At 35.9% G+C, this 20,235-nt stretch overlaps 1 protein-coding gene across 3 annotated transcripts in view; it reads left to right on the forward strand.

Annotated features, from left to right (window-relative positions):
- Positions 1-20,235, forward strand: part of ci (transcriptional activator cubitus interruptus) — a 216,204-nt gene that overhangs the window by 57,251 nt on the left and 138,718 nt on the right. The gene's annotated exons all lie outside the window — the stretch shown is intronic.

A 20,235-nucleotide genomic window follows, 5' to 3' on the forward strand; every position in this document is an offset into this window, starting at 1 on the left:
AATGGAGTCAATAAATATATCAATAGTACCCCCAAACTTGTTTCCCAGATCATTCATCCTATTTGGACAGTGAGTGTGTCTGATAGTTGGTTTTGTATGTATTGCAGAAGAAATTTACACTTTGTCTTGTATTCCTAGTCGGCACATGGAATTTAATAGTGGCGACGATGGCAGGACTGTCAATTAAGTTGTTAATGACTCTGTGTAACACAACCAGGTCTCACATAATTCTCCTCTGTATACTACTTGAAGTGAATGATAGAAAAATTCGGGTATGCCCGAGAAATATATAATTATTTAATTCATGTCTTCATTCATAGGGATGGATTCATACGTCCATCCCTCCTAGAGGTATTTACCCCCAGATTCCTACTCATCCCTCAAACCCTTTTCTTTCTAGAATTTCCTCTCATCCCTTTACTTTTCATATACCCTCCACACATCCCCAAATTGACAAAGTCTCTGAAAAAAAAAACACTACACTACTGGGTATGTAATGTACACGAACTGCGTACGTATGTCCGACTATTATCATTTATAAGTTGACCACAATTTATTCACCGCAAATATAAAATGATCTTATACCCGTTTACAGAAAAATAAGCAAAGTTTTTGTAATTGTTTTATATCCCTTTATAAAATTACCAACAAATATTTTTAACAATGTACGTGTCAAATAAATAAGAGTGATTCAGTTCTCGTTTCTTATTGGCTTGTGTGGGGCCTAGAAGTCGTTTCGATTCTGAATGGTGGTTTTTCACAAGGGTGATACTCAAGCTTAATAAATTCTGAAATAATACAAATTAAATTTACTTGCGCACCCCGGGATTTTAACCCAATTATACACTGTTTTGCAAAACATTCTGATATCTAGTTTACATCAGGAATTTATTTTAATTATAAATAAAGTTATTATATATGCGCTTGACTCTTTTTTTATTATTAAACGGAGACGGTTTACACGTAGTTCCCGTGAGCACTTAGGCCATAGGCCCATTCTGCATCTCCCATTTTACCTCAATCCTTTAACAACAACCCAGTCCCTTTAATAAAGTTCACTAGGGTTGTCATTGGATATGTGGCTATGTCTTCTGGTTCTACTGTATGTCTCCCCAGGTATCTGAGCCTAGTTCCCACCAGGGCAGGACATTGGCACCATAGGTGAATTGGAGTCTCTTCATCCTCTTCACATTTCCATGTGTCTCCTGAGATGGCAGTGTCCCGTTAGTAGTCCTACCAGTTCCCTCAGCGAGTTTCTATCCATATCGAGTAGTTTCTTGCTTCGTTTATGGTCTGATCCTTTTATGAGTACTTTGGATTGTCTCATTCCAGGTGCCCTCTCCCATTCTTTGCGGTGCTGGGATTTGACCCACCTATCAACATGTAATTGGCTTGACCCTTAAAAATGATGATTTTGATGATACTGACTCATACTTATAGAATAACGACAGATAAATCGTGTCTCGTGACGTCACGAGAGACACAATTCATAATTAGAATGGAAGTGCTGCAGTACTGCTGTGCTATCCATTATACGTACCGTGACGTCGCATGTTTATCAACCAGCCGCAAATATCAACATTTTGATGGCCAATTCGATATTTTCCAAAAATTCATAATTGCTATCCTCGGCATGCTCTAATTAATATGACACATATTTGTAAATATCATTGGTTATTCTGAGTAATTTAGATAAAAATTACCCCAATATTCCCGGAAATTTGTTCATGACTACCCGTGATTACCTCCGTCAGTAAACATTAAAATAAATGTAGAAATGATAATAAAATTTCCTCTAATTACATTATGACCTTAGTGGCATATTTCTGCCTTTAACCAAAACCTCCTAGATCACAAGGCCGGGACACTCATTCCCAACAGCCTCCTAACTTGTATAGGATTCTACAAAAAATATAGTTTTTTTTTATTTTTATTTTTTTCTATTATTCATATTTATTAAAACATCTTAATGTTGTACTTAATTAAAAAAAAAATAATAATATATATTTTGGAGGTTCCCATACAAGTTAGGAGGCCGCTTTGAATGAGTGTCCCGACCTTGTGATCTAGGAGGTTTTGCTTTAACAGATTATGTGTGATCCGCCCCAATAGCCATTCCGTCTAACTCATAATAGATAATATGGAGGGATAAGAACAGGTTAGTAGAAAACGTTACTCATAAACGTACTGCGTATACCGGCCGTAATACCGCAGTATTAGTGGCGGGCAGATTTTTAAACTGCCCGACCCCCAGGATTAGAGCCGTATTTATTCTTGTCTAATTTATCTAGTTTTTGCGAGACATCACCTCAGGGGCGCTTTACAGTTGATGCAGGTATTACAAAAAATATTAATATTACAAAAAGACAGTGAAGTTAAGTTAAGTTAAATGAAGTACAGTAACAGATTACACGAAGATAGAAGATGGAGACTCTGCAGCAAGAATCCTAGGTGGTGAAGAAACTGGACCAGCTGCTGCAGCGAGAGAGTCCACCGCGTCCACCAAAAGCGCCAGCGCGACGTTCGTCATCCTATGTTCGTGTTACTATTGTATTAAGACGGAGATCGCGGAATTTGTTAAAAATCTGTTGGATTTGAAAAATATCGATCAGTCGCGCAATGATAGTGTAAAAACACAGTAATACCCATTGGCAGCACTATCAGAAGAATATTTAAAATCAAATATCGATTTACCAAAGCAAATACGGAACGCATAAATCAAACTGGCCAAATTTCGAAGCAATTCAAAGCAAACTGGGTCAATGACACCGCAAGTGTCATCTGAAGAATCGTGAAGCAACTAAACGCGAAATGCAAAAATGACCGTGTTTTTGAGGATTGGAACAAAGTGATGCCAGTCTAAAAAAATATTGCAATAATATAATTATGAGTACATATTTTAACCTGAGCAGTAAGATTGATAATGTTTCATCACATTATCACGGCGCAATATCCCAGGGAGGGATATGGCGTCCTTCACAAATTCTCTTCTGGCTGCGGTCCCTCGTCATTTTCACATATTTTTTTAAAGTATGCAGAGATGCGTACTAATCACGTGCACATTCAAATCAAAATTGCTCACCGAAATGTTGGAAAGTATACAGTGTTATCACGCAGCAATTGTGTATATTTTCTATGAACATATACCTAGCCAAGAAGTTATTCGTAAAATATACTGCACCAGTACCAAACTAAGAACCCCTTCTAAAAAATCTATGCCATATTAAAGTTCATTTGACATTGGTTGAAATATATTTTCTTTTTAACTTTGTAATATACCTCCTCAGTGATCTTTCATAAAATTTAGATTTTAAACTAAGCAACATTGAATTAGTTTTGACTTGCCATATTCCATCTACTGCGGGAGGTAAAAATATTATGTAGTGTTGCATACAAATAATCTGATCATCATCATCTTTCATTGAAGGTACTATGGGCATAGTACAAGGAGCGGGACCATCAGTTCTGAGAATTCTCCAGCCGACCAGAGATTGGGGACAAATTTATTCCATTCCTGCAGGGATGCGAGAAAGACAATTTTACATTCTGTTGAAAGAAATTGTAAAAATGGTGACCTTTGAGGATTTTGCTGTGTTTGGTTTTATATTTTTCCCCTTGAGTCATTCGTGTGGTGGATTGATCTCTTCGATAATGCGCCCTCAGGGTTCCATGTTCTGGTCTACTTCTGGGGTCTCTGTTCAGTGCAGCCTCTCCTCTGGAATCTCATTTCGTCATCTTTGACTTTTTGGCTTCATTTTATGTTTTATTGTGCACTTGGAATGAAGAATTTATCGTGCAAAAAAACGGTGTTCAGCAAGGCTGTGTAATTTCGATAATATTCGATCTCTTCATTAATAATTTTTATTTTTATTAATGGCTATTACAGATACATAATATTAGAGGTTGTTTATTGGCGTTAATTCATGTTAATTTTTGTAGACCTCATCTTAATGTTTGTTGATTTCCTCTTCATAATGTTTGTTCACTTGATGATTTCCTTACCTTGAGGTTTATTGATTGTGCTTGTTGATTTCCAACCTGTAGGTTGTTATGTTACTTTTTATGTTATTCTCATCTTTATGTTTTCTTTACTGTTTGTTGATTTCCTCATCTTCATGTTTGTTGACTGTAGGTTATTGTGTTGATGTTACTTCATAATATTTATGATTTCATCATGTACGCAATGATAGGTCTCAGGTCCAGGCGTAGAAATTAAAATAGAATAGTTTGTTCGTGAGAGATGGGAAAGAAGATAAAGAAATTGAAAAAAGCGTGGATGAAAGAAATTCTATTTCAATTATCGTGTTGTCATCGTTGAAAAACAATGAATAGAGCGAACTAGCGACTGAAAGCGGTATAAATTCGATCCCTAGAGTCTATTTGTGAAAGTAATTAAAATAAAACAATTTAAAAAATAAAATACCTACTCAAAAATAGCCCCACGTTGGGCGCCAATTAAAAAAAAAATGTATTGTGTTTCGTGTTTTTGGCACAGCCCTGTTTCACACGGCCGCTTGTTAATTGGACCAGTTTCAGCGACCGCGCGTTTGCGAAATGCATTATTAATTTTGGGTCTGAGCGGCCCCTAATTGGCCGTGAACGGCCCTTACGCCCCTGCCTTTCCTACCTACTGGTACTGCCCTACCTGACTTAGGCACCTGCACCGCTGCGGGCTGGGGGTCATGTCGCGTAACAACAAACATTTTGATATTAATATCGTATTTTTGAGTCGTTCCCTCTTTGCTGATTATCCTGGCCCCACTCTGTTAGTCCTGATTAGTGATTCCGGTTCTACTTAAGGATAAGGAATTGTCATTAAACTTAAAATGAACGACTTTTTCGTTAACTAGAGGCAATTCCGGTTCTATTTATTTGATGAGGAATTGTCCTTGTTCTAAAAATTAACGATTGAGAATTGAAGGATTGACTTTTTCGTTAACTGCGATTCCGGTTCTCTCGGATGACAGCGAAAAGGTCGTTAATTTTAAAGTCAATTCCTTATCCTTAAGTGGAACCGAAATCGCCCCTCGTTAACGAAAATTTGTTAATTTTAAGGTTAAAAACAATTACTTATCCTTAAGTTGAACCGAAAATGAGCCAGAATAACAGAATGTTATGTGTGAGACGATGAATGATTCTATAACGTAGCAGATTCTATGGCACGATCAAGTGAATCAGATACTCGAGTCGAGCCATGTCAAGAGTCTGCCTATCCCTGCAGAAAAAAGGGCGTGATGGTTAATTAGATTATTAAAACAATATTTACTATGGAAACGTTACTTGAAATGACTATCCGTTTTAAGTGATAATAATTTGAATAACCAGGTACTTCTTAACTTTGCTTTTCTTTGTCTATTTCTCCGTCTCACTTCAACCTCACGACAAACCCAATTTCGGGATAACAAAGTCCCACGGGTTCCGCCAATTGGGACTATTTTTTTTATAGAAATCCGCATTCTCTAATAAACAATTACTGTAAAAATGAAATCAAGATTTTTTTTAAATTTAATTACATTCGACATTTTTTTAAAACCTCTACGTCATCAAACAATCTTTTATATAAGTTGTTAAGATTGAATTTGGTTTTAAACTAATCGTAGCGTAGTAGATTTGACAATAGACAAAAAAAAATCTCTTCGGGTAGCCATGACCGGCCAGAATTAATTCGTAACATATGATTACAACGATGATGTTTTAATTTGGTAGGAAATATTTAAATTCTAACACGCCCCGAGGTCGAGTATTAACCCTTTCAATACCTGTCTTCCTCCTCAGGAACATGAAGAAATAATAATTGTAACAACAACGCACAAATATAACGAGAAACCTCAATATCGAAAATAGAGATTTGATGATTTGTATAGCGCCGTTTTTGTGCAAAATTACCTCAAGGGGGCTGTAAAAATATATAATACATTTCTACAATGATCTTTGTTATTACTAACTATATATGGAGATAATATACAGTACCATACTTACCTGGTAGATCACTTAAGATTAACACTTAATTGACATTAACTAATTGTTTATTAGCGAAATTTAGATACAGGATTTAGGACATAATTGGAAAATTGGATGTAACTGGCCTTTCTCTCAGGAATGGTGTATTTAATTTAAGGGTACGACAGCTTAAAAGGGTAAGTTTTTAGTTTAGACCTGAATTCTGTTGGACTTGTTGTGGATCTTAGTTCCGGAGGAAGTTTATTCCAAGCACAGACATAGGAATTAATAGACGAGAAGATAAAGGCGAGGGGTAAAATCAACTGTTGAAGAACGAAGGGAGTGAAGATGACTGTGATTCGTCAATAAATCAATCTGACAGTAAATAGGCATCTCGCATTATAATATCACCATTTACTTCTTAAAAGTAAAATCTGCTTTGAATGAATAGACATTTTTACATGGGAGCGCAAATTACTCGCCACGTTATGAACAAATTTGCGAAGTCCAAATTCGGCAAAGTAAGGCAGCTTCTATATTCAGAGTCGTAGTTAGTTTCAGATTATTTAGTTAAGACACTTTTATAAATGTTCATAATTTACTTCCCAGCAACCAACCAGCTTTGTGTTTCGCGTCCAGACGTTTCTCGATGTGATAGTAACAACTGATTCATATTATACGATGTGAATATGCTTAAAATAAAATAAAATAATGCTTATATATGGAATGTAATACGACAATTGGGTTTATTCTCTTTGTTCGCATCTATTTTTACCAGTTTTCATAGTACAAGTAAACATTTTGCCGTGTTATTTCGTAAAATGAACCGATGATGCCTCGACCATAGTTCGCACAAGAATGATGACGTCACGTTTTCAAATATCACTTGAGGCCGTACGCGAGCCCAGCCGGCTCAATGGAACCGGTATGGGGAGTGGGGATAATACGCTTTTAATCACTTAGGGCAGGTCTACTAATATTCATATGTCTATGATTCCAAGCCTTCGGCCCAGAAACTTAGTATTTGGCTTGCGCTTAGGTTCCATCAGTCTGCCTACAACTACAGATAGAAGAATAACTTTACAAGTGACTACAATACAAATAAAAAAATACACAGACTCAAACATATAACACAGGCGACATACTCATAGACATATATACACTTAAACACACTACTATGCATATTTATACATAACATTACATATATAGGTGCTTAGAGACAATATCTATATACATTTTCATCATTTTTTTTAGTTCAGTCGTGCAATTTGATTTTATTTTTTTATTAGTGTCTATTTAATAAGGTTTGATGAGAGTTACATTATATAAAAATCTATAATATTTCATTCATATAGTTTGTTCTTAGTCCTTCTCACTAGGTAGTCCTGTGCTGAGGCGGACTGGTAGATTTCTTTGATTTTCTGTTATTTAGTTTCTATGATGTTTTTAATACATTTTCTAGTATGTCTGCATTAATTTATTTCACCCATGTTTTGATTTTTTCCTTAAGCTTATTTAGCTTTTCTATCTTTTTCAAACTTGGAGGAAGGATGTTGTAAAGTTTGGTTGCCAGATATATGTTGTTTCTTTGGGCCAAAACTTGTCTTGAATTTTGTAACATCTCGTATATTATATTAGCTCTATGATATGCATTGGTATCGTATTAAATATGGTCGGTACAAGACAAATTAATGTTCGTTGCCCGTATTTATTCATAATTTTTGGAATGGCCATGACTTCTAAACTAAATGATTTGATGTGTGCTTCTACTTTTTCTTTGTATTTTAAGGTTCCGTGATAACACAACTCAATGACAATTGAACACTATTAAAAAGTGATAAAAATTCATCAAAAGCGATTAAAAAAAACTAGCCTGTAAACCTAAACAGCATAACCCGGCGTCTATTTTTTCTGCTAGGTTTTTTAAAATTAATTTTATTTCTCGCTAGAGCAATCCCGATGAGTTACAAAACTCAATGTAGGACCTAGAGGAACTTACAATACATACGAGTAGATGGGAGTTAATAGTTACAATTTTCCATTGGTATTTTGATATCAAAGTTAAAAGTTTCACATACAAAACAGTACAAAATAGAAAAAGGGAGGTTAAGTAGAACAAACAAGAAAAAAAAGGAAACAGACAGGGATATACACATAAGCACAAAGCCAAGGTAGGAATTTAGGAGAAGGTACTTACCCGCTAATACATTGGTAAAATATATATTATGCTCGATTACAAATACACGGGATATGAAAGGAGAGAGAAAAAAACAAGAAAAAATACAACACGACAAGAATTACGTATTTTAATTATTATATGTTTTTAAAAAATATTATTTTAAAGCCTTACTTTATTTTTTATATGCGATGGCTGTTTTTATATATTATCTGGAACAGGGTTATAGAGTGTGTAGGCAATATAGTTAAGAGATTTATAGCTTATTTATTATATTATCCCATATTTCGTAGTGTGTGTTAGAGGAATGCTGAATTTTATTGTTATTCCGAGTATTGTGGTTGTGGATGTCTTGATTGTAAAGTAGCTTGATGTTAATGTGGGTTGATTGTTGGGTAATTTGTAGGATGGTGGTTGTGATTTAATGTTTGGGAAGGACTGCGATTGGAAGGATACCGGAAATTGAATAGATGTCCTTGACAATCAGGTTGCAATCCTTATTCCTGTTTCGGCTGTTTTGCTTGGACTGGGATCCATTATTATTTATTTATTATCTTTTATACTAAACAATTGTTCGTGGTTTTGCTTAATAAAAGATCTTAATTAGTACGAAAAAAATATATACATCAACATTTTCAAGTATTTATCTAGTATATACGTGGAAGCAAAAATTCGGTTCTGAAAGGGTTAAGATCGAGCCTGACTGGTCGTGGTGGGTTTAACGACTTAATATCGTGATTCAAAGTGGATGAGTTTCGTGGTCAACTCATCTCTTTTCATCGGAAAGTAATAAATTATTAGACGAAATGCGATATGTATACAAATATATAAGCTTAATTTCTAAAAATTTGGCTGAAGATCTACAGTCTAGGATGAACGAAGTATGTAGGTATGCAGAATGGTTAAGTTTTGTATTTGAGTAATTTTGAAAGAGATAGTAGGAATCTCAAATGCTGTATGATATATACATTGTGTTAAGGAACGTACTTGACTTATTTTAACCGGTGATTCCTGACGTTATTTTGAGTAAAAAATGTAAATCAAATTTTGGAATCCGGTGATTTTTTTTCTTACTTAAAACATGAAAAATCAGAAGGTATCAGTTAGGATCGAATAATGTCAGGAATTACTGGTTAAAGTAAGTCAAATATGTCCCTTATCACCCTGTATAGATAGATTATAAGTCCGCAGAAAAAAGTTTTAGGTTAATCTCTGGAACTATACTTAATCCACATATTTTGAAAGAAGCTTCTTATGTGCCTAGCAAGTATACTCTAAGGAGATCCCATGCACTTTTTTATGCTCCGAAAGCGAAGACTTTTGCCTCACAGAACGCGCCAATCAACAGAGCGATTAATTAATTAACAGAGAAAAATGATCCTGTTATAAAAGTGATAGCATGCCAATTTCCTGATAAAATATTATTTATTCAGAATATATCGAGAAAACACTTCCCAATAAATATCATAACGAAATGCGACAACATCAGAATGTCAATGTCAATATCAGTTTTGAATGAACGCCTGTTCCGGCGTCCTCATAAAACATTCGCTTCTGATATTTTGCTAGGAACTCTGTCAATTCTTTCGTTAAAGGCCTGCAGTCTCCTTTTTAACAGGAAAACGAAGTATTTGACCAGATTTGTAATAAATTAACAGTATTTTATATCAGTATGTATTCTCCGTAATATATTTGTGTATAACATTTTTTATAGAATACTAAATATTATAGTTTTTGTTTTATATAATTCTGTTATTTTCTTTCACAAGGAGGAAGTTGGGGACGCCTTAGGAAGACATGGCAGACCAAGTAAATCAAATACTCGAGTCATGTCAAGAGTCCGAATAACAGTATGAGACGATGTCATAATAATAATAATAACATCCCATTTATATAGCGCAGTTTAGTGTCATTTCACTTCACGTACGCTTAACTATAACAAACTTAAAAACGGTATTTTAGTATTAATGGTCATGTTTTTAAAATTATTCCTACAGTGTGCCTTAACCAATAAAGATCCAATTATATAACACTAAATATACAGTTTATACAAAACGATGACAAAACAAGGAATAACAATAACAGCAGGACAGGACAAAACAAGAACATTAAAACTAAAACATGTACGAGTGTTTGCTAAGATTTGTGGTGCGTTTTATCCTCTCTGACTACCCCTACGGGTAATCGCGTTATAGTTAGTTGCTAAGTTATGAAAGGTCAAAATTTTCTGTTGTATCGCGTAAAAATAATTAAAAAACACGGGCTTCTTCCAGTATAATATTATTTTTCCTCACATCACTCCACCCGAATCAATTGGTAATAAAGCAATAAAATTTCAGAACGTTTGGCCTTATATCCACTCTTCTTCCAAAGTATGATACTTCTGTGTACATAATACAATTCCCGATTCAAAAGCATTCAATTATCCTAATAACTCAATGCACCATAATTCCAGTACCAGAGAACCTGACCGCAGCCTAATAATATACACTTGTTTGGTTGGTATTGGTGCATACACTACCAAAGGAAAAGTACTCGCCTGTAAATTTGAATATATCAACATCAGAGAGAGACGTAAGAGATTGAGTTTGTGGTGGGGGAGAAGAGGAGACGTTGAAAGGTGGGAGAGAGATGAGACGAAGAAGTGTGAAAACGCAATGAGGAAGATTGTAAAAAAGTAGGATAGACGTTTGGAGCAGGAGACAACAAACTTTTAGAGTAGAAATTAGTTTTATCTTAAACCAGCTGACGTGTACCCTGCGTTTCAGGGGATTATCCTAAAGAGATAGACATACATCGTTGCGGACTTTTCTGTAGGCCTTTTCAAGATATACAATTCCGTAGTACATTATTTTGATGTATCTCATAAGGTTTAGCCAGCGTTAGCAATGTAAGCGCCCAAACATATATATTTTTTACGACTATTACACGTCGGTTTTTCTCTATTTTCTATAAATATAAACTTATAAACCTTCCGGAAGAAATTCTCTAAATGATAGTGAAAACCCTATCAAAATCCGTTGCGTAGTTTAGAAGAACTGACAAACAGACAGACACGGATGGTGAGTTTGTTTTATACTATTTAGAGATTCTATACAATTTATAATTATACAAGGGCTGCACACAAATGCTTTTGTTAGTCCAGTTTTCATATAAGTCGTCTTTTCGTTTGGACTCGGGATGAAAAAAGGACTTGTTCTATTTTGATACCGATTTTCGTACAGTTTAAGATGGCAAATATCACTTAACATCTGTCCTCTGTCATTGTTTTAAGTAACTATGTTGTGCATTTATTTTTATATTTATAACATTGATAAAAATATAAGTTGTACTATGTATCTTCAATTCAATTAAATTAATGAAAAAATCACTTTAATATTTAATCAAAATAATCGACAGGTTTCGAAACTATGGTTTCTTCGTCAGGATAAACTTATAATGAAAGTGGTCGTGTAACGCAATGTTTCTTCATATGGTTCCCGATATAGTTTCCATGTGGTAATCGGTACGAAAAAAAACACTTTGTGAAAAGTCCTATACCGATATGGAATTTTTTTTTGAAGCCTTAATATGTTTTATCCTTCTCGATTTTTATTAAACCTCCTCTTGGATTATTATTTAGGTTTGGGCACCCAGAGTGGTACACATAGATACTCTCAGTATCGTCCTGCTTAAAGTCCACCATTCAGAATCGAAACATTGCTTGACCGGCTTTTACCGTGTTTGGTGACCAGATCTGAATATCTGGGTACTTTCCGACTCTTGCCCATATCCTTCCCCTACTATTATCTTCACCCCTACAATATGCCCCTATTGAGATGCCATAGTCCCAATGGTTCCAGACAGTTGAAAAAAGTTGTTATGGCAATTAGTTATATTCGTTTGCTTACTGTTTCAGAAATCGTAAGAAGGGTTTAATAATTTTTTTTGGAGTACCACAAGGGCCTATCCTGAGACCACTCTTAATAATAATATTAAGATATTTTGTATAGCACCGTTCTAGTGAAAAATCACCCCAAGGGCACAGTAAAACTGTTGCTTTCTAGACTCTACCTGATTAGATACAAACAGATAAAGAAACAAGTTCTCAGGTCACTTCATATAAACACAGTTTTATTAGATAGTTTAAGGTTGGATAAGATATGGTTTTGCATGTAGAGGACACAATATTACAAAAACTGCACTTTGCCTGATTTATGATCCTTCTTTACTCGTGCTATTACATTTATTATAATATTAGTGGCAAAAGAATTGTTGGAATTTCCTTTTTTCAGATTATTTTATACCTCTACCCACAGTGAACACACGAAGAGGGAGAAATGTTGGCACTGTATACAATTTTTTTTAATGCATAATAAATGTGTTTTCAGAAAAAAACAAACACTTTGATAAAGTTGATCAATTTCACTTGAAGTAAGAAAAACTGGCCGCATTGTTTATTTTTTCAGTTATTTTGTTGCTAATTAAATTATTTGGGTTATTTTTTAACCTGTTCAGTATTGTGTCCACCGGTTGTCGACCTCCGCTCTGTGTAGTCTGCTACAACACAATCTCTCCACTATTCCCAGAGCCGGGGCCCAAAGCCCAGACGAAAAGACTCCCGCACGACCCAAACCGGTTTCACGGCCGGCCTGAGACCGCTCCGGCCTGAATGTGGCATCAGCTTTCGGCAGCCAGATGATGATGTTGCGAGCCAACATGGATACAATATATACACAGGGGTAAACAGCGATGATGTGCGTAATCGGGAAAGATAAACACTTTAAAGGAAAACAAAAATTCAAGAGCAAACATTTTAGTACTTGTTTTGTAGATATGCTAGCAGTTTTTATTGTTTGATCGTGTATTTAAAAGCGAAATAGCTGTTTTACTGTTAAATAATTTGAGTGTGAGCATTTGAATAACCAGAAATAAACACATATTTAGTCAGAAGAGTTCCATCTCTCCGGAGCCAGTGGGGTTGTCGTAACCTCAATTGAAGTATGTTTTGTTAACGACTTATCGATTCTGATTGACGGATCACCACTTTTCAGTATCGTTACGCTGCTTGGGTTGGCTTTAGCCTTGTTTAGTGGCTGGATGTGAATTGGCAGGTACTTCCCATCCTCCCTTACTTTCGTCTCCCCCACCCCCTTCCGGCCCTTCCACCGTTTCCAGTCAACATACGAATGGTGACATGGTTTATACATGGAACCCCACTGCTGATGAAAGTCCACCATTGAGAATCGAAACGGTTACTTGAGTGGTTTTTCTCGTTCCCCTCCCACTACCTACAGCCTCACAATATACCCTAATTGAGAATGCCATAGTCCATTTATTTAGAATTTAGATTTTCATTTATTTCAGTACTTCTTCTTTCGTATGGTGGGGGGTCAGAGGGGGACATCTAGATCTGCGATCCATTTTAGGGCCTCAGGCGTCGCCATGTGGACCTCATCAATCCCGCCGGGGAATGAATGGAGCGGGCATTCGTTGACCACATGTTCGGTAGTCTGCACCGCACCACATTCACACATCGCCGACTCTTTAAGGCCCCATCTGTGCATCATGTGGGCACAGCGAGTACTGTTTCAAATGTTTCAATTTTTTGGAGTACCACAAGGGCCTATCCTGAGACCAGTCTTAATAATAAAATAATAATAATAGTTGGATAATTTGTTTGAAAACCTCCTGATTTTCCTCTAGCCGTCGAAAAGTTACATAGATTTTTGTTTTAGTGCAGGTCTTTTTTATTTTGACGTCAGTGATTGTATCTATCAAAGTGTTTACAAGTCTATCAAAGTGGTTATTGCGTCACTCCCCGTGAAGGGGTAAGCATTGAAAAACCTCCCGGGGGCGGTGGGGGGTCCGCCCGCCGGGCGGGAGGGGGCTTTATTGTTACCTTAATACAGACATTCCGCCTGCCGGGGTCGGATGGCCGGGTTTAATGAATCCATTACCTTGGGAAGGATAACACACACCATTACCACCTGACCGTGTATGCCTACCTCCGCGTCCTCACAATTCAACCGCATCTAGGTACATTTCCCACCATATTATTACTATACATCTACCGATAGAAGCGTGTTATGGGCGTGTCTGTGTGCCCCAAGTAATCTCAATTTAAACATTTACCTGGTGAAACTGATCAAAAATTTCGAATATCGAAATCCTATCTTTTGAATGAATACCGTAATATGGGGCGACTTTTAGATAGGGGGCTACTTTGATCATCGTGGAAAATTGCAATGCAAAAACCTTTTGCTGAGGATTGAACCTTCCTCCCCAGGGACTGGATTCAACCGCGGTAACAACTGAGCCAAATCCCGATTGGTTGGACCGACATTTATTTCGCATACAACTGCTGTAATGTCATCCAATTTCAGAGAAATGCCTACAAGTCCGCGTGTGTGTTCGTGGTTGCTACCAAAAGTTGATAGAATGTATTGTCATCGACAACTAGTCTATAGGACGAGTTTCAGCTAGATCGGATGGCGGGAAGTGGGTTAATTTCCACTTTTTAAGATTAGGATCAATTTATTCGCGAAAACAAAATCGAAATTCAAATAGGTGAATTTAAAATGTATACAAGTTTTTTTTATTGTTTGTTTTTGGGGTGTTATGCCGTGTTGCGCTAACTCCTTCTTTAGCCGACGTTTCGGACAGCGTTGCAGTGTCCATCATCAGGGCAGATCCGGTAGATCCGAAGATCTTCGGCTAAAGAAGGAGTTAGCGCAACACGGCATAACACCCCAAAAACAAACAATAAAAATGCTTTTGGCCGTTAGAATCTAAAAACTTACCTGTATACAAGTTGTACAGTTGTATTTAAATGACTAAATAAAGTAAATTAATAAATTTACAAACTATAAAAAACAATCAAAATCGCGAGACATGACACAAACGACTAATACTATGTTATGAATATATCTTAATACTATATTTATACTATGTTATGAATATATCTTAATATATTATTACATTAATACTATGTTATGAATATATCTTAATATATTCATAACATAGTATTAGTTGACAGTTACGGTATGTCCTTACTTGCTAACAGTGGTGGTACGTGGTCTTTTTCACTGCAGGTTCAGAATATCAAGAAAATATATTAAATTTGATTACCTATTTCATAATTTTTTTAAGTTTTGTCCCTTTTCATGCCACCTCGCATTTTTTAAACAACTCTAAATTTCGCCAGAATATTAGGTACAACTAGCAAGAATACCTGAAAAATTCATAAATTCAACTGCTTTCTTACACTTGTCTTATGACAATTGAGACAAATCTGTTTTACTAGTGGATTTACAAATGCCATTAAAAGCAAACTCTTTTAAAAATGCAGGAATAAGAAAATGAAAGTCTTCAAAAATTTACTATAAACTACGAATATACGACGTAACTGTGAATGGTAGCAGAAGTCGGGGACGCCCGAGGAAGACATGGCAAGATCGAGTGGATCAGATACTTGAGTCGGGCCATGTCAAGAGTCAGAAAATGGGTTCGTAAGAAGAGATTTTGAACTTTAAAGCAGTTTTCATAGGCCTTATACATTATTTTTTTCATGGCTTATAAAAAGACTTATCTAAAAAATACTAGATTATTTCAAAGGCCAAGATGTATTATACTCGCAGTATTTAATGAAAGCATTTGAAACATTTCTAGGCGACCAAATTTTCAAACCAAAAACACATGATTTTGCATTACTACGTATTGCATCGCCTTAAGATTTATGAATGGTAAGATTTTTTAAATAATTTTGTTTTTAAAACCCGTTTAAATTCAGCCAAATTCTGGAGATTAGTAAGAGCTGAGGGAAGTCTATTCCAGATGAGCGGGCCTGTTACAAGAAAAGATCGATCATAGTGTACGGCTCGATTTGACCTAGAAAGTTCGATTATACGATTAATAACATCTAGATCTGCTGACCTTAGAGTAAGCTGTCTATTGCTTAAGTTTTGTCGGACACATAGTTCCGATATATAGGCTGGCGCCATTCCTTGCAATGCTCTGAAGGTCATCAAGCAGACGGAGTTAGTTAGTTATATGCTAAATTTATTATAATGAAAGCTTGTCTCATAATCTTATCTTTAGAGAAAACAACCAGTGCTGGCTAGCTAACTCGCAACACCGCGCAAAGCGACGCGAGTGAGCCGTCAATCGGGTGACAGACGCGCCACGTCCCTCCCAATAAGCAGGTACCAGGCACACATACCAGGTAGCTTTAGGCAGGTACTACAGCAACGGGCACAGGTAACAGCTTACGGGCAAGAGAGGTAAAGAGTAGGGACTGTAGACTAAGGTAGAGGGTAGATAGAGTGTAGTTGCTACCGTATTCATTTATTCGCCGAATCCGGTTATATCGGCCGGACTCGCGACCACAAATATCTTCATTTGCCAATGCCGGACACGGTGACCAACATTTTGACAAGAGTAGATAGTTCTAAAAACTAACAAATTAACCTAACCTATTTAATCAAGTTTTTTTTCTCTCACTTTTCGTTACTGAATATCACTTAATCAAAAGTATGTTGATTTGTCACTACGTTGTCCGGTTACCCCGAATAAAGCAGAGGGAAGAAGATGAGATGAGATGATACACTGTAACTTTGTGTATAATACTTATGTATTATTTAATCTAAGAAGGTTCCTTAAAATATGTTATCAAAAATAATCCTGCCGGTTCAACTTGTACGTGCTTTGAATTTAATTGTCCCTTTGAAAAATGTGTTAAGAACCCATATAATATTTTAACATAAAATTGTTTTAATTGTCATTTTTTAAATTGGAACTGATTTGTCCAGGCTTTGGAATATCCCGTGAATTTTCATTGGTCCGCGCTAGTTTATTTGTAATATGTAATTTGTATTTGTTCGTGCCTTTAGTAGTTTAAAAAATGCTTAATGTATTGCAATAGAAGATACTTGGCACAGGTCCACCCCAAATGGTTCGTCTTTACAACTCATTTTTGTGATCGACACCTCGGCCGTGCCGATTTTGTGTTTCCACCCTTCTACAGAATGTTCGTCCATTTCTTCCAAAAAAATTCACAGCACCCCCAAATATACAATAGATCTCCCATCCCCATAGATGTTAAGGGTTTTTGTGAAAAAAAAATACCTCAAGGGCTATGTACAGATATATATTAAATTCCTACAATGATCTATTTAATCACTTACTACAGACTAGTCAAACTATTATCAAATTATGGCTAACAGATTGCTATTTGACCAATTAACGTGATGCTGCGTTAGAATATACATATATTGTTATTTATTTATATTTTGTACAGGCAGATAATATACAGGACCATACTTATACCCAATTTATTTCTAAATCTACATTTTGACAGCTTTCTCTAATTTAATTGAATACTAAAAAAAAACAATTTCTCAATGTTTTACCTTATTATAACGCTTGGTCACCCGAGTCCAGCGTATCACAACAGTGTCGAAGTCCATTGTATTTGCGAGCTTTGTGAACCAAATCAGTTGGCCATGTAGGGTGTCCACTGTGTCCTGTCCACTGAGCACTGCGCGGTGTCGACCGTTCTTGTACCGAGTCGCTTTGCCTTTACAGGTACTCTGTACCGAGCGGCTGTTGTAGCATTTAGTAACACGCTGTACCTGCCACTGCATACCTTGACGGGGTAGGACACAGTACTATTAAAATGGAAAACGCATTAAAACACTTATACCCACAGGAAAAATTGAGATATAAAGGTAAAATGTCTATTTTAATTTCACTTTTGTTTTCGTGAATGGATGCATATTTTGGAATTGGAAATTAACCCACTTCCCGACATGTGCTCGAGCTGAAATACGGCAGATAGATTCATTGTCGATGACAATGCATTCTATCTACGTTTGGTGAAAATCGCGCATACACACGGCGACATATACGCAACGGCATTTATGCCAGCCTTCCAAAATATCAAATTGACAAACTTCAATCAGTGTTTAATGCAGCAGCACGGCTCATAACCGGGGTTTCAAAATATTCGCACATTTCAGAACACCTTCGTAACCTTCACTGGCTCAAGTGCCCTGAAAGAATCCAGTACAAACTGTGCTGGATGGTGTTTAAATCCATCAATGAAATGGCCCCACCCTACATCTCTGAACTATGCATCCCGGAAAACACTGGTCTGAGGCAGTCAACTCTTAGATCAGCAACATCATCAGCTGTAGGCAGACTGATAGAACCTATGCGCAAGCCAAATACTAATTTGGCTTGCGCATAGGTTGCGTTTGGTGATCGCGCTTTCGGAGTATCTGGGCCGAAGGCTTGGAATAAACTCCCTCCGGAAGTAAGATCCATAACAAGTCCAACAGAATTCAGGTATAAACTAAAAATCCTGTATCTAAATTTCGCCAATACACAATTAGATAATGTTAATTAAGTGTTAATCTCAAGTGACCTACCAGGTAAGTATTGTACTGTATATTTTCTCCATAAATAGTTAAGTAATAACATAGATCACTTTAGAAATGTATTATAAGTTTGTACAGCGCCCTTGAGGTGATTTTGCACAAAAACGGCGCTATACAAGTCATCCAATTATTATTATTATTATTGAATGACATTACAGAAGTCGGTCCTATCCAATCGCGATTTGGCGCATTTGTTAGCGCGGTTGACTTGATCAAACAAAAAAATCTACTTGAAATTGGCTACAAGAGATGGCACAACTTTTCGACTAGATCGACAATTAAAAATAGATGTATATTGTAAAAAAAACTTCAGTTAATTTTTTTATTAATAAGAAAGACACATTATCAGGCCACAAATAACTTGAAAAACTGAGTTTACATCAGACTAGTGCGCCCACAAACATTACCTGGCAACGAATAACCTGACAACATTTAAATTCATCATGTTACCGTTAAGGAGAAGCTTAATGCTAAATCATTATTTTGATTAATCTTTATAACGAATTGGTATACATTATGAATTCCAAAAAATATGCTTTAGATAAATTGAAGGTTTTCCTATCGTTTCGCTTGAGTAGAATACAAATATGTAAATAAATAAATTACTCAATAAAAAATATAAATGTAAAATACTAAAAAAAACATTTTTTCAATAGAAATGTATGAACGCGTAAAGGAAACAAAGTATTATAACTAAGATTATCTGTGACAGTTTCACTTGATTAACTTTTTTGCTTTCTTATAAAATTATTTACTAAATAAATAAAAACCAGTTTTGTGCTTGAAATCGAACGTTTCTAGACTCCGTTTTTCAAGCGATTTTAATGCCCATTACAATATAAGGTATACCAAGAATATACACATTTTTGGCTTGTAGCTTCATCTTAATATAATTAGAAATTAGCAAAGACTATTTATTATTTATATTAAAAGTTGTGTATACGGTTTTGATTTATTAAATTAAAGAGAAAATAACATGCAATGTTATGAAAATAACTATGCCGGTTTTAAAAAAATAATTTTATATTTAATCGATGTGTTATTTTTAATTAATTATAAACGTTGTCCAGATAAATACCATCCAATTCCGGCCATCAAAAATTATTAATCATCTCTCGATAGCGCAATCCATTCACCGTAACTGTTGCTCCAGCCTCATTTTCGAAAAAGTAAGGTCCAATGACTCCGCCGGACCATAAACCGCACCAAACAGTCACACGTTGAGGATAGAGAGGCTTTTCAACAATAACTCTTGGGTTTTCCGAGCCCCAGATGCGACAATTTTGCTTGTTGACGAAGCCACCGAGGTGGAAATGGGCCTCATCAGTCAAGATGATTTGCATTTGATTCACTCAAGTGAATTTTAATAATTTCAATGCATTGTTGAAGCGTGTATCTTTCCATTCTTATTAATGGCGTAGTTTCTACTTGTCAAATGTCAACAAATGACAGCTTCAAAAGTAATATCTACCGAAATAGCGGGCTATTCAAAATAACACCTCTTATTGGAAAACCCTATATCATGCTGTTAAGCTCGTCAGCTTATTACAATTTGATGAAGCCTAGAATCGGCGTTTAGTGGGGACCTTTCAAATGTAAAAATGAAAAAACATGATAACCTTGTCACACGTGAATTTCTGTGAAACAACTGAATCTCTGAGGACGGGTTGTTTCAGAGAATTAGAACAATTCATCAAATTT

The sequence above is a fragment of the Hesperophylax consimilis genome, chromosome 29 (genome assembly GCF_061612785.1).
Source record: "Hesperophylax consimilis isolate HC1 chromosome 29, BYU_Hcon_1.0, whole genome shotgun sequence".
Lineage (NCBI taxonomy): Eukaryota > Metazoa > Arthropoda > Insecta > Trichoptera > Limnephilidae > Hesperophylax > Hesperophylax consimilis.